Source organism: Budorcas taxicolor, chromosome 2, assembly GCF_023091745.1.
Source record: "Budorcas taxicolor isolate Tak-1 chromosome 2, Takin1.1, whole genome shotgun sequence".
NCBI lineage: Eukaryota > Metazoa > Chordata > Mammalia > Artiodactyla > Bovidae > Budorcas > Budorcas taxicolor.
In genome coordinates this window covers 315,657-330,104 of record NC_068911.1, presented here as the reverse complement: position 1 = coordinate 330,104, position 14,448 = coordinate 315,657, and positions in this window count along the sequence as shown.

Sequence of the window (14,448 nt, the reverse complement as noted above, 5' to 3'; positions counted from 1 at the left end):
AGCAGAGACATGTGCAGGAGGTTGGGGCCTGCCCCTGCGTGTCTGGGCTCCCGCCCACAGACCCAGCTCAGGGGAATCGCCCCCTGAGCCAAGACCTGCAGGAGGCGCCGGGCGTCATTGCCTGGAAGCCACGTGCACAGTTCGCGGGGAAGCAAGCCTCCTTGGAAGAGTCGGGGGAGCCAAGCCGCTTGCAGCTGCAATCCCTGCTTTTGCGGAGCCTAGTGCGCCTCCAGTACGGCGGAGCTCCAGGTCTGCTCAGAGGCCGGATCTAGTCAAGTTCCTTGCGCGAGGCTGCTCTGCCCTGGGCGAGACTTGCCCAGGCTTGCCTCGCTGCTAGCCTTCCTGCCCAGGAAGGAGCAGGCTGTGCGATGCTGGGAGAGGCCACTGGCGCCTTCCTGGCCTCAGCTCCGCTCCTGCCTTGCCTTTGTAGCCAGGCCCCAGGCGTCCTTGGGGACGGCTTTGGGGTCGGTGCCTTGCACCCTGCCAAGCGCTCCAGCAGTGAGGGCTCTATTATAGGAAGGGAGGGCAAGTGCAGGGCTCCTCCAGCGGTTGCTTGGCCGCCCAGACTCAGCGCCCCTCGGAGAGCACAAGGCTCCCAGGTCCCCTGGCTGTGGTCTGCAGCCCCACACACCCGGAGGCTGACTCCGTGGGCACCCAGAAGTTGCCTGACAGACGTCATTTCCCTAGCGCTATCCGCCCAGCAGAGACGTGTGCAGGTGGTTGGGGCCTGCCCCTGCGTGTCTGGGATCCCACCCACAGCCCCAGGTCAGGCGAAGCAGCCCCTGAGCCAAGACCTGCAGGAAGCGCGTGGCTCCCCCTCCTGGAAGCCTAGTGCACAGCATGCTAGCAGCGAGCCTCCTCGGGGGAAGAGGAGGCAGCCCAGCTGCGTGTGGCTGCAATCCCGTCTTGGGCGGAGCCCAGGGCGCCTCCAGTACGGCAGAGCTCCAGCTCTGCTCAGAGGCCCGATGTGGCAGAGTTGCTGGCGTGAGGCTGCTCTGCCCTTGGCGAGCCTGGCCCAGACTTGCCTCGCGTCTAGGCTTCCTGACCAGGAAGGAGCAGGCTGCGCGAGACTGGGAGACGCTACAGGCGCCTTCCTGGCCTCATCTCCACTCCTGCCTTGCCTTTGCACATACTTCCCAGGCATCCTTGCAGTGGGTTTAGGGGCCGGTGTGTTGCACACTGCCAAGGGCTCCAGCAGTAAGAGCTCTGTCATAGGAAAGGGAATGGCAACTGCAGGGCTCCTCCAGCGGTTGCTTGGCCGCCCAGGCTCAGCACAGCACGAAGAGCACCAGGCTCCCAGGGCCCCTGGCTGTTGTCTGCAGCCCCACACACCTGGAGGCTGACTCCGTGAGCGCCCAGAAGGTGCCTGACAGACGTCATTTCCCGAGTGCTCTCCTCCCCAGCAGAGACGTGTGCAGGAGGTTGGGGCCTGCCCCTGCGTGTCTGGGCTCCCGCCCACAGCCCCGGCTCAGGGGAAGCGGCCCCTGAGCCAAGACCTGCAGGAGGCGCCGGGCGTCACTGCCTGGAAGCCACGTGCACAGTTCGCGGGGAAGCAAGCCTCCTTGGAAGTGTCGGGGGAGCCAAGCCGCTTGCAGCTGCAATCCCTGCTTTTGCGGAGCCGAGTGCGCCTCCAGTACGGCAGAGCTCCAGCTCTGCTCAGAGGCCGGATCTAATCAAGTCCCTTGCGCGAGGCTGCTCTGCCCTGGGCGAGACTTGGCCAGGCTTGCCTCGCTGCTAGCCTTCCTGCCCAGGAAGGAGCAGGCTGTGCGATGCTGGGAGAGGCCACTGGCGCCTTCCTGGCCTCAGCTCCACTCCTGCCTTGCCTTTGCAGCCAGGCCCCAGGCGTCCTTGGGGACGGCTTTGGGGTCGGTGCCTTGCACCCTGCCAAGCGCTCCAGCAGTGAGGGCTCTGTTAGAGGAAGGGGAGGGCAAGTGCAGGGCTCCTCCCGCGGTTGCTTGGCCGCCCAGTCTCAGCGCCGCACGGAGAGCACAAGGCTCCCAGGTCCCCTGGCTGTGGTCTGCAGCCCCACACACCCGAAGGCTGAATCCGTGGGCACCCAGAAGTTGCCTGACAGATGTCATTTCCCTAGCGCTCTCCTCCCCAGCAGAGACGTGTGCAGGTGGTTGGGGCCTGCCCCTTCATGTCTGGGTTCCCGCCCACAGCCCCAGCTCAGGGGAAGCAGCCCCTGAGCCAAGACCTGCAGGAAGAGAGGGGCGCCCCCGCCTGGAAGCCTAGTGCACAGCATACTGGCAGCTAGTCTCCTCGGGGGAAGAGAAGGCAGCCCTGCTGCGTGTGGCTGCAATCCCTTCTTGGGCGGAGCCCTGTGCGCCTCCAGTTCGGCAGAGCTCCAGCTCTGCTCAGAGGCCCGATGTGGCAGAGTTGCTGGCGTGAGGCTGCTCTGCCCTGGGCGAGCCTGGCCCAGACTTGCCTCGCGTCTAGGCTTCCTGACCAGGAAGGAGCAGGCTGCGCAAGACTGGGAGACGCTACAGGCGCCTTCCTGGCCTCATCTCCACTCCTGCCTTGCCTTTGCACCTAGTCCCCAGGCGTCCTTGCAGTGGGTTTACGGGCCGGTGTGTTGCACACTGCCAAGGGCTCCAGCAGTGAGAGCTCTGTCATAGGGTAGGGAATGGCAACTGCAGGGCTCCTCCAGCGGTTGCTTGGCCGCCCAGACTCAGCACAGCACGTAGAGCACCAGGCTCCCAGGGCCCCTGGCTGGGGTCTGCAGCCCCACACACCCGGATGCTGACTCGGTGAGCGCCCAGAAGGTGCCTGACAGACGTCGTTTCCCGAGTGGTCTACTCCCCAGCAGAGACGTGTGCAGGAGGTTAGGGTCTGCCCCTGCGTGCCTGGGCTTCCGCCCACAGCCCCAGCTCAGGGGAAGCGGCCCCTGAGCCAAGACCTGCAGGAGCGCGGGGCGTCCCTGCCTGGAAGACACGTGTACAGTTCGCGGGGACGCAAGCCTCCTTGGAAGAGTCGGGGGAGCCAAGCCCCTTGCAGCTGCAATCCCTGCTTTTGCGGAGCCGAGTGCGCCTCCAGTACGGCAAAGCTCCAGCTCTGCTCAGAGGCCGGATATTGTCAAGTTCCTTTTGCGAGGCTGCTCTGCCCTGGGCGAGACTTGGCCAGGCTTGCCTCGCTGTTAGCCTTCCTGCCCAGGAAGGAGCAGGCTGTGCGATGCTGGGAGAGGCCACTGGCGCCTTCCTGGCCTCAGCTCCGCTCCTGCCTTGCCTTTGCAGCCAGGCCCCAGGCGTCCCTGGGGACGGCTTTGGGGTCGGTGCCTTGCACCCTGCCAAGTGCTCCAGCAGTGAGGGCTCTATTAGAGGAAGGGGAGGGCAAGTGCAGGGCTCCTCCAGCGGTTGCTTGGCCGCCCAGACTCAGCGCCCCTCGGAGAACACAAGGCTCCCAGGTCCCCTGGCTGTGGTCTGCAGCCCCACACACCCGGAGGCTGACTCCGTGGGCACCCAGAAGTTGCCTGACAGACGTCATTTCCCTAGCGCTCTCCTCCCCAGCAGAGACGTGTGCAGGTGGTTGGGGCCTGCCCCTGCGTGTCTGGGCTCCCGCCCACAGCCCCAGCTCAGGCGAAGCAGCCCCTGAGCCAAGACCTGCAGGAAGCGCGTGGCTCCCCCTCCTGGAAGCCTAGTGCACAGCATGCTGGCAGCGAGCCTCCTCGGGGGAAGAGGAGGCAGCCCAGCTGCGTGTGGCTGCAATCCCTTCTTGGGCGGAGCCCAGGGCGCCTCCAGTACGGCAGAGCTCCAGCTCTGCTCAGAGGCCCGATGTGGCAGAGTTGCTGGCGTGAGGATGCTCTGCCCTGGGCGTGCCTGGCCCAGACTTGCCTCGCGTCTAGGCTTCCTGACCAGGAAGGAGCAGGCTGCGCGAGACTGGGAGACGCTACAGGCGCCTTCCTGGCCTCATGTCCACTCCTGCCTTGCCTTTGCACATAGTCCCCAGGCGTCCTTGCAGTGGGTTTAGGGGCCGGTGTGTTGCACACTGCCAAGGGCTCCAGCAGTAAGAGCTCTGTCATAGGAAAGGGAATGGCAACTGCAGGGCTCCTCCAGCGGTTGCTTGGCCGCCCAGGCTCAGCACAGCACGAAGAGCACCAGGCTCCCAGGGCCCCTGGCTGGTGTCTGCAGCCCCACACACCTGGAGGCTGACTCCGTGAGCGCCCAGAAGGTGCCTGACAGACGTCATTTCCCGAGTGCTCTCCTCCCCAGCAGAGACGTGTGCAGGAGGTTGGGGCCTGCCCCTGCGTGTCTGGGCTCCCGCCCACAGCCCCGGCTCAGGGGAAGCGGCCCCTGAGCCAAGACCTGCAGGAGGCGCCGGGCGTCACTGCCTGGAAGCCACGTGCACAGTTCGCGGGGAAGCAAGCCTCCTTGGAAGTGTCGGGGGAGCCAAGCCGCTTGCAGCTGCAATCCCTGCTTTTGTGGAGCCGAGTGCGCCTCCAGTACGGCAGAGCTCCAGCTCTGCTCAGAGGCCGGATCTAATCAAGTCCCTTGCGCGAGGCTGCTCTGCCCTGGGCGAGACTTGGCCAGGCTTGCCTCGCTGCTAGCCTTCCTGCCCAGGAAGGAGCAGGCTGTGTGATGCTGGGAGAGGCCATTGGCGCCTTCCTGGCCTCAGCTCCGCTCCTGCCTTGCCTTTGCAGCCAGGCCCCAGGCGTCCTTGGGGACGGCTTTGGGGTCGGTGGCTTGCACCCTGCCAAGCGCTCCAGCAGTGAGGGCTCTGTTAGAGGAAGGGGAGGGCAAGTGCAGGGCTCCTCCCGCGGTTGCTTGGCAGCCCAGACTCAGCGCCGCACGGAGAGCACAAGGCTCCCAGGTCCCCTGGCTGTGGTCTGCAGCCCCACACACCCGGAGGCTGAATCCGTGGGCACCCAGAAGTTGCCTGACAGATGTCATTTCCCTAGCGCTCTCCTCCCCAGCAGAGACGTGTGCAGGTGGTTGGGGCCTGCCCCTTCATGTCTGGGTTCCCGCCCACAGCCCCAGCTCAGGGGAAGCAGCCCCTGAGCCAAGACCTGCAGGAAGAGCGGGGCGCCCCCGCCTGGAAGCCTAGTGCACAGCATACTGGCAGCTAGTCTCCTCGGGGGAAGAGGAGGCAGCCCTGCTGCGTGTGGCTGCAATCCCTTCTTGGGCGGAGCCTAGTGCGCCTCCACTACGACAGAGTTCCAGCTCTGCTCAGAGGCCCGATGTGGCAGAGTTGCTGGCGTGAGGCTGCTCTGCCCTGGGCGAGCCTGGCCCAGACTTGCCTCGCGTCTAGGCTTCCTGACCAGGAAGGAGCAAGCTGTGCGATGCTGGGCGAGGCCATTGGCGCCTTCCTGGCCTCATCTCCGCTCCTGCCTTGCCTTTGCAGCCAGGCCCCAGGCGTCCTTGGGGACGGCTTTGGGGTCGGTGCCTTGCACCCTGCCAAGCACTCCAGCAGTGAGGGCTCTATTAGAGGAAGGAGATGTCAAGTTCAGGGCTCCTCCAGCGGTTGCTTGGCAGCCCAGACTCAGCGCCGCACGGAGAGCACAAGGCTCCCAGGTCCCCTGGCTGTGGTCTGTAACCCCACACACCCGGAGGCTGACTCCGTGGGCACCCAGAAGTTGCCTGACCGACGTCATTTCCCTAGCGCTCTCCTCCCCAGCAGAGACGTGTGCAGGAGGTTGGGGCCTGCCCCTGCGTGTCTGGGCTCCCGCCCACAGCCCCAGCTCATGCGAAGCCGCCCCTGATTCAAGACCTGCAGGAAGCGCGGGGCGCCCCCGCCTGGAAGCCTAGTGCACAGCATGCGGGCAGCTAGCCTCCTTAGGGGAAGAGGAGGCAGCCCAGCTTCTTGCGGCTGCACTCACCTCTTGGGCGGTGCCCAGGGCGCCTCCAGTACGGCAGAGCTCCAGCTCTGCTCAGAGGCCGGATCATGTCAAGTTCCTTTTGCGAGGCTGCTCTGTCCTCGGCGAGACTTGCCCAGGCTTGTCTCGCTGCTAGCCTTCGTGCCCAGGAAGGAGCAGGCTGTGCGATGCTGGGAGAGGCCACTGGCGCCTTCCTGGCCTCAGCTCCGCTCCTGCCTTCCCTTTTAGCCAGGCCCCAGGCGTCCTTGGGGACGGCTTTGGGGTCGGTGGCTCGCACCCTGCCAAGCGCTCCAGCAGTGAGGGCTCTATTAGAGGAAGGGGAGGGCAAGTGCAGGGCTCCTCCAGCGGTTTCTTGGCCACCCAGACTCAGCACCGCACCGAGAGCACAAGGCTCCCAGGTCCCCTGGCTGGTGTCTGCAGCACCACACACCTGGAGGATGACTCCGTGAGCGCCCAGAAGGTGCCTGACAGACGTCATTTCCCGAGTGCTCTCCTCCCCAGCAGAGACGTGTGCAGGAGGTTGGGGCCTGCCCCTGCGTGTCTGGGCTCCCGCCCACAGCCCCAGCTCAGGGGAAGCACCCCCTGAGCCAAGACCTGCAGGAGGCGCCGGGCGTCATTGCCTGGAAGCCACGTGCACAGTTCGTGGGGAAGCAAGCCTCCTTGGAAGAGTCGGGGGAGCCAAGCCGCTTGCAGCTGCAATCCCTGCCTTTGCGGAGCCGAGTGCGCCTCCAGTACGGCGGAGCTCCAGGTCTGCTCAGATGCCGGATCTAGTCAAGTTCCTTGCGCAAGGCTGCTCTGCCCTGGGCGAGACTTGCCCAGGCTTGCCTCACTGCTAGCCTTCCTGCCCAGGAAGGAGCAGGCTGTGCGATGCTGGGAGAGGCCACTGGCGCCTTCCTGGCCTCAGCTCCGCTCCTGCCTTGCCTTTGCAGCCAGGTCCCAGGCGTCCTTGGGGACGGCTTTGGGGTCGGTGCCTTGCACCCTGCCAAGCGCTCCAGCCGTGAGGGCTCTATTATAGGAAGGGAGGGCAAGTGCAGGGCTCCTCCAGCGGTTGCTTGGCCGCCCAGACTCAGCGCCGCACCGAGAGCACAAGGCTCCCAGGTCCCCTGGCTGTGGTCTGCAGCCCCACACACCCGGAGGCTGACTCCGTGGGCACCCAGAAGTTGCCTGACAGACGTCATTTCCCTAGCGCTCTCCTCCCCAGCAGAGACGTGTGCAGGTGGTTGGGGCCTGCCCCTGCGTGTCTGGGATCCCGCCCACAGCCCCAGCTCAGGCGAAGCAGCCCCTGAGCCAAGACCTGCAGGAAGCGCGTGGCTCCCCCTCCTGGAAGCCTAGTGCACAGCATGCTGGCAGCGAGCCTCCTCGGGGGAAGAGGAGGCAGCCCAGCTGCGTGTGGCTGCAATCCCGTCTTGGGTGGAGCCCAGGGCGCCTCCAGTACGGCAGAGCTCCAGCTCTGCTCAGAGGCCCGATGTGGCAGAGTTGCTGGCGTGAGGCTGCTCTGCCCTTGGCGAGCCTGGCCCAGACTTGCCTCGCGTCTAGGCTTCCTGACCAGGAAGGAGCAGGCTGCGCGAGACTGGGAGACGCTACAGGCGCCTTCCTGGCCTCATCTCCACTCCTGCCTTGCCTTTGCACATACTTCCCAGGCATCCTTGCAGTGGGTTTAGGGGCCGGTGTGTTGCACACTGCCAAGGGCTCCAGCAGTAAGAGCTCTGTCATAGGAAAGGGAATGGCAACTGCAGGGCTCCTCTAGCGGTTGCTTGGCCGCCCAGACTCAGCACAGCACGGAGAGCACCAGGCTCCCAGGGCCCCTGGCTGGGGTCTGCAGCCCCACACACCCGGAGGCTGACTCGGTTAGCGTCCAGATGGTGCCTGACAGACGTCATTTCCCGAGTGCTCTACTCCCCAGCAGAGACGTGTGCAGGAGGTTGGGGTCTGCCCCTGCGTGCCTGGGCTCCCGCCCACAGACCCAGCTCAGGGGAAGCGGCCCCTGAGCCAAGACCTGCAGGAGCGCGGGGCGTCCCTGCCTGGAAGACACGTGCACAGTTCGCGGGGAAGCAAGCCTCCTTGGAAGAGTCGGGGGAGCCAAGCCCCTTGCAGCTGCAATCCCTGCTTTTGCGGAGCCGAGTGCGCCTCCAGTACGGCAAAGCTCCAGCTCTGCTCAGAGGCCGGATCTTGTCAAGTTCCTTTTGCGAGGCTGCTCTGCCCTGGGCGAGACTTGGCCAGGCTTGCCTCGCTGCTAGCCTTCCTGCCCAGGAAGGAGCAGGCTGTGCGATGCTGGGAGAGGCCACTGGCGCCTTCCTGGCCTCAGCTCCGCTCCTGCCTTGCCTTTGCAGCCAGGCCCCAGGCGTCCTTGGGGACGGCTTTGGGGTCGGTGGCTTGCACCCTGCCAAGCGCTCCAGCAGTGAGGGCTCTATTAGAGGAAGGGGAGGGCAAGTGCAGGGCTCCTCCAGCGTTTGCTTGGCCGCCCAGACTCAGCGCCACACCGAGAGCACAAGGCTCCCAGGTCCCCTGGCTGTGGTCTGCAGCCCCACACACCCGGAGGCTGACTCCGTGGGCACCCAGAAGTTGCCTGACAGACGTCATTTCCCTAGCGCTCTCCTCCCCAGCAGAGACGTGTGCAGGTGGTTGGGGCCTGCCCCTGCGTGTCTGGGCTCCCGCCCACAGCCCCAGCTCAGGCGAAGCAGCCCCTGAGCCAAGACCTGCAGGAAGCGCGGGGCGCCCCCTCCTGGAAGCCTAGTGCACAGCATGCTGGCAGCGAGCCTCCTCGGGGGAAGAGGAGGCAGCCCAGCTGCGTGTGGCTGTAATCCCGTCTTGGGCGGAGCCCAGGGCGCCTCCAGTACGGCAGAGCTCCAGCTCTGCTCAGAGGCCCGATGTGGCAGAGTTGCTGGCGTGAGGCTGCTCTGCCCTGGGCGAGCCTGGCCCAGACTTGCCTCGCGTCTAGGCTTCCTGACCAGGAAGGAGCAGGCTGCGCCAGACTGGGAGATGCTACAGGCGCCTTGCTGGCCTCAGCTCCACTCCTGCCTTGCCTTTGCACATAGTCCCCAGGCGTCCTTGCAGTGGGTTTAGGGGCCGGTGTGTTGCACACTGCCAAGGGCTCCAGCAGTGGAGCTCTGTCATAGGGAAGGGAATGGCAACTGTAGGGCTCCTGCAGCGATTGCTTGGCCGACCAGACTCAGCACAGCACGGAGAGCACCAGGCTCGCAGGGCCCCTGGCTGGAGTCTGCAGCCCCACACACCTGGAGGCTGACTCCGTGAGCGCCCAGAAGGTGCCTGACAGACGTCATTTCCCTAGCGCTCTCCTCCCCAGCAGAGACGTGTGCAGGTGGTTGGGGCCTGCCCCTGCGTTTCTGGGCTCCCGCCCACAGCCCCAGCTCAGGCGAAACAGCCCCTGAGCCAAGACCTGCAGGAAGCGCGGGGCGCCCCCTCCTGGAAGCCTAGTGCACAGCATGCTGGCAGCCAGCCTCCTCGGGGGAAGAGGAGGCAGCCCAGCTGCGTGTGGCTGCAATCCCGTCTTGGGCGGAGCCCAGTGCGCCTCCACTACCGCAGAGCTCCAGCTCTGCTCAGAGGCCCGATGTGGCAGAGTTGCTGGCGTGAGGCTGCTCTGCCCTGGGCGAGCCTGGCCCAGACTTGCCTCGCTGCTAGCCTTCCTGACCAGGAAGGAGCAGGCTGTGCGATGCTGGGAGAGGCCACTGGCGCCTTCCTGGCCTCATCTCCGCTCCTGCCTTGCCTTTGCAGCCAGGCCCCAGGCGTCCTTGGGGACGGCTTTGGGGTCGGTGCCTTGCACCCTGCCAAGCACTCCAGCAGTGAGGGCTCTATTAGAGGAAGGGGAGGTCAAGTGCAGGGCTTCTCCAGCGGTTGCTTGGCAGCCCAGTCTCTGCGCCGCACGGAGAGCACAAGGCTCCCAGGTCCCCTGGCTGTGGTCTGCAGCCCCACACACCCGGAGGCTGACTCCGTGGGCACCCAGAAGTTGCCTGACAGACGTCATTTCCCTAACGCTCTCCTCCCCAGCAGAGACGTGTGCAGGAGGTTGGGGCCTGCCCCTGCGTGTCTGGGCTCCCGCCCACAGCCCCAGCTCAGGCGAAGCAGCCCCTGAGCAAAGACCTGCAGGAAGCGCGGGGCGCCCCCTCCTGGAAGCCTAGTGCACAGCATGCTGGCAGCGAGCCTCCTCGGGGGAAGAGGAGGCAGCCCAGCTGCGTGTGGCTGCAATCCCGTCTTGGGCGGAGCCCAGGGCGCCTCCAGTACGGCAGAGCTCCAGCTCTGCTCAGAGGCGCGATGTGGCAGAGTTGCTGGCGTGAGGCTGCTCTGCCCTGGGCGTGCCTGGCCCAGACTTGCCTCGCGTCTAGGCTTCCTGACCAGGAAGGAGCAGGCTGCGCGAGACTGGGAGACGCTACAGGCGCCTTCCTGGCCTCATCTCCACTCCTGCCTTGCCTTTGCACATAGTCCCCAGGCGTCCTTGCAGTGGGTTTAGGGGCCGGTGTGTTGCACACTGCCAATGGCTCCAGCAGTAAGAGCTCTGTCATAGGAAATGGAATGGCAACTGCAGGGCTCCTCCAGCGGTTGCTTGGCCGCCCAGACTCAGCACAGCTCGGAGAGCACCAGGCTCCCAGGGCCCCTGGCTGGGGTCTGCAGCCCCACACACCTGGAGGCTGACTCCGTGAGCGCCCAGAAGGTGCCTGACAGACGTCATTTCCCGAGTGCTCTCCTCCCCAGCAGAGACGTGTGCAGGAGGTTGGGGCCTGCCCCTGCGTGTCTGGGCTCCCGCCCACAGACCCAGCTCAGGGGAATCGCCCCCTGAGCCAAGACCTGCAGGAGGCGCCGGGCGTCATTGCCTGGAAGCCACGTGCACAGTTCGCGGGGAAGCAAGCCTCCTTGGAAGAGTCGGGGGAGCCAAGCCGCTTGCAGCTGCAATCCCTGCTTTTGCGGAGCCTAGTGCGCCTCCAGTACGGCGGAGCTCCAGGTCTGCTCAGAGGCCGGATCTAGTCAAGTTCCTTGCGCGAGGCTGCTCTGCCCTGGGCGAGACTTGCCCAGGCTTGCCTCGCTGCTAGCCTTCCTGCCCACGAAGGAGCAGGCTGTGCGATGCTGGGAGAGGCCACTGGCGCCTTCCTGGCCTCAGCTCCGCTCCTGCCTTGCCTTTGCAGCCAGGCCCCAGGCGTCCTTGGGGACGGCTTTGGGGTCGGTGCCTTGCACCCTGCCAAGCGCTCCAGCAGTGAGGGCTCTATTATAGGAAGGGAGGGCAAGTGCAGGGCTCCTCCAGCGGTTGCTTGGCCGCCCAGACTCAGCGCCCCTCGGAGAGCACAAGGCTCCCAGGTCCCCTGGCTGTGGTCTGCAGCCCCACACACCCGGAGGCTGACTCCGTGGGCACCCAGAAGTTGCCTGACAGACGTCATTTCCCTAGCGCTATCCGCCCAGCAGAGACGTGTGCAGGTGGTTGGGGCCTGCCCCTGCGTGTCTGGGATCCCACCCACAGCCCCAGCTCAGGCGAAGCAGCCCCTGAGCCAAGACCTGCAGGAAGCGCGTGGCTCCCCCTCCTGGAAGCCTAGTGCACAGCATGCTAGCAGCGAGCCTCCTCGGGGGAAGAGGAGGCAGCCCAGCTGCGTGTGGCTGCAATCCCGTCTTGGGCGGAGCCCAGGGCGCCTCCAGTACGGCAGAGCTCCAGCTCTGCTCAGAGGCCCGATGTGGCAGAGTTGCTGGCGTGAGGCTGCTCTGCCCTTGGCGAGCCTGGCCCAGACTTGCCTCGCGTCTAGGCTTCCTGACCAGGAAGGAGCAGGCTGCGCGAGACTGGGAGACGCTACAGGCGCCTTCCTGGCCTCATCTCCACTCCTGCCTTGCCTTTGCACATACTTCCCAGGCATCCTTGCAGTGGGTTTAGGGGCCGGTGTGTTGCACACTGCCAAGGGCTCCAGCAGTAAGAGCTCTGTCATAGGAAAGGGAATGGCAACTGCAGGGCTCCTCCAGCGGTTGCTTGGCCGCCCAGGCTCAGCACAGCACGAAGAGCACCAGGCTCCCAGGGCCCCTGGCTGTTGTCTGCAGCCCCACACACCTGGAGGCTGACTCCGTGAGCGCCCAGAAGGTGCCTGACAGACGTCATTTCCCGAGTGCTCTCCTCCCCAGCAGAGACGTGTGCAGGAGGTTGGGGCCTGCCCCTGCGTGTCTGGGCTCCCGCCCACAGCCCCGGCTCAGGGGAAGCGGCCCCTGAGCCAAGACCTGCAGGAGGCGCCGGGCGTCACTGCCTGGAAGCCACGTGCACAGTTCGCGGGGAAGCAAGCCTCCTTGGAAGTGTCGGGGGAGCCAAGCCGCTTGCAGCTGCAATCCCTGCTTTTGCGGAGCCGAGTGCGCCTCCAGTACGGCAGAGCTCCAGCTCTGCTCAGAGGCCGGATCTAATCAAGTCCCTTGCGCGAGGCTGCTCTGCCCTGGGCGAGACTTGGCCAGGCTTGCCTCGCTGCTAGCCTTCCTGCCCACGAAGGAGCAGGCTGTGTGATGCTGGGAGAGGCCACTGGCGCCTTCCTGGCCTCAGCTCCGCTCCTGCTTTGCCTTTGCAGCCAGGCCCCAGGCGTCCTTGGGGACGGCTTTGGGGTCGGTGCCTTGCACCCTGCCAAGCGCTCCAGCAGTGAGGGCTCTGTTAGAGGAAGGGGAGGGCAAGTGCAGGGCTCCTCCCGCGGTTGCTTGGCCGCCCAGACTCAGCGCCGCACGGAGAGCACAAGGCTCCCAGGTCCCCTGGCTGTGGTCTGCAGCCCCACACACCCGGAGGCTGAATCCGTGGGCACCCAGAAGTTGCCTGACAGATGTCATTTCCCTAGCGCTCTCCTCCCCAGCAGAGACGTGTGCAGGTGGTTGGGGCCTGCCCCTTCATGTCTGGGTTCCCGCCCACAGCCCCAGCTCAGGGGAAGCAGCCCCTGAGCCAAGACCTGCAGGAAGAGAGGGGCGCCCCCGCCTGGAAGCCTAGTGCACAGCATACTGGCAGCTAGTCTCCTCGGGGGAAGAGGAGGCAGCCCTGCTGCGTGTGGCTGCAATCCCTTCTTGGGCGGAGCCCTGTGCGCCTCCAGGTCGGCAGAGCTCCAGCTCTGCTCAGAGGCCCGATGTGGCAGAGTTGCTGGCGTGAGGCTGCTCTGCCCTGGGCGAGCCTGGCCCAGACTTGCCTCGCGTCTAGGCTTCCTGACCAGGAAGGAGCAGGCTGCGCGAGACTGGGAGACGCTACAGGCGCCTTCCTGGCCTCATCTCCACTCCTGCCTTGCCTTTGCACCTAGTCCCCAGGCGTCCTTGCAGTGGGTTTACGGGCCGGTGTGTTGCACACTGCCAAGGGCTCCAGCAGTGAGAGCTCTGTCATAGGGTAGGGAATGGCAACTGCAGGGCTCCTCCAGCGGTTGCTTGGCCGCCCAGACTCAGCACAGCACGTAGAGCACCAGGCTCCCAGGGCCCCTGGCTGGGGTCTGCAGCCCCACACACACGGATGCTGACTCGGTGAGCGCCCAGAAGGTGCCTGACAGACGTCGTTTCCCGAGTGGTCTACTCCCCAGCAGAGACGTGTGCAGGAGGTTGGGGTCTGCCCCTGCGTGCCTGGGCTTCCGCCCACAGCCCCAGCTCAGGGGAAGCGGCCCCTGAGCCAAGACCTGCAGGAGCGCGGGGCGTCCCTGCCTGGAAGACACGTGCACAGTTCGCGGGGACGCAAGCCTCCTTGGAAGAGTCGGGGGAGCCAAGCCCCTTGCAGCTGCAATCCCTGCTTTTGCGGAGCCGAGTGCGCCTCCAGTACGGCAAAGCTCCAGCTCTGCTCAGAGGCCGGATATTGTCAAGTTCCTTTTGCGAGGCTGCTCTGCCCTGGGCGAGACTTGGCCAGGCTTGCCTCGCTGTTAGCCTTCCTGCCCAGGAAGGAGCAGGCTGTGCGATGCTGGGAGAGGCCACTGGCGCCTTCCTGGCCTCAGCTCCGCTCCTGCCTTGCCTTTGCAACCAGGCCCCAGGCGTCCCTGGGGACGGCTTTGGGGTCGGTGCCTTGCACCCTGCCAAGTGCTCCAGCAGTGAGGGCTCTATTAGAGGAAGGGGAGGGCAAGTGCAGGGCTCCTCCAGCGGTTGCTTGGCCGCCCAGACTCAGCGCCCCTCGGAGAACACAAGGCTCCCAGGTCCCCTGGCTGTGGTCTGCAGCCCCACACACCCGGAGGCTGACTCCGTGGGCACCCAGAAGTTGCCTGACAGACGTCATTTCCCTAGCGCTCTCCTCCCCAGCAGAGACGTGTGCAGGTGGTTGGGGCCTGCCCCTGCGTGTCTGGGCTCCCGCCCACAGCCCCAGCTCAGGCGAAGCAGCCCCTGAGCCAAGACCTGCAGGAAGCGCGTGGCTCCCCCTCCTGGAAGCCTAGTGCACAGCATGCTGGCAGCGAGCCTCCTCGGGGGAAGAGGAGGCAGCCCAGCTGCGTGTGGCTGCAATCCCTTCTTGGGCGGAGCCCAGGGCGCCTCCAGTACGGCAGAGCTCCAGCTCTGCTCAGAGGCCCGATGTGGCAGAGTTGCTGGCGTGAGGATGCTCTGCCCTGGGCGTGCCTGGCCCAGACTTGCCTCGCGTCTAGGCTTCCTGACCAGGAAGGAGCAGGCTGCGCGAGACTGGGAGACGCTACAGGCGCCTTCCTGGCCTCATCTCCACTCCTGCCTTGCCTTTGCAC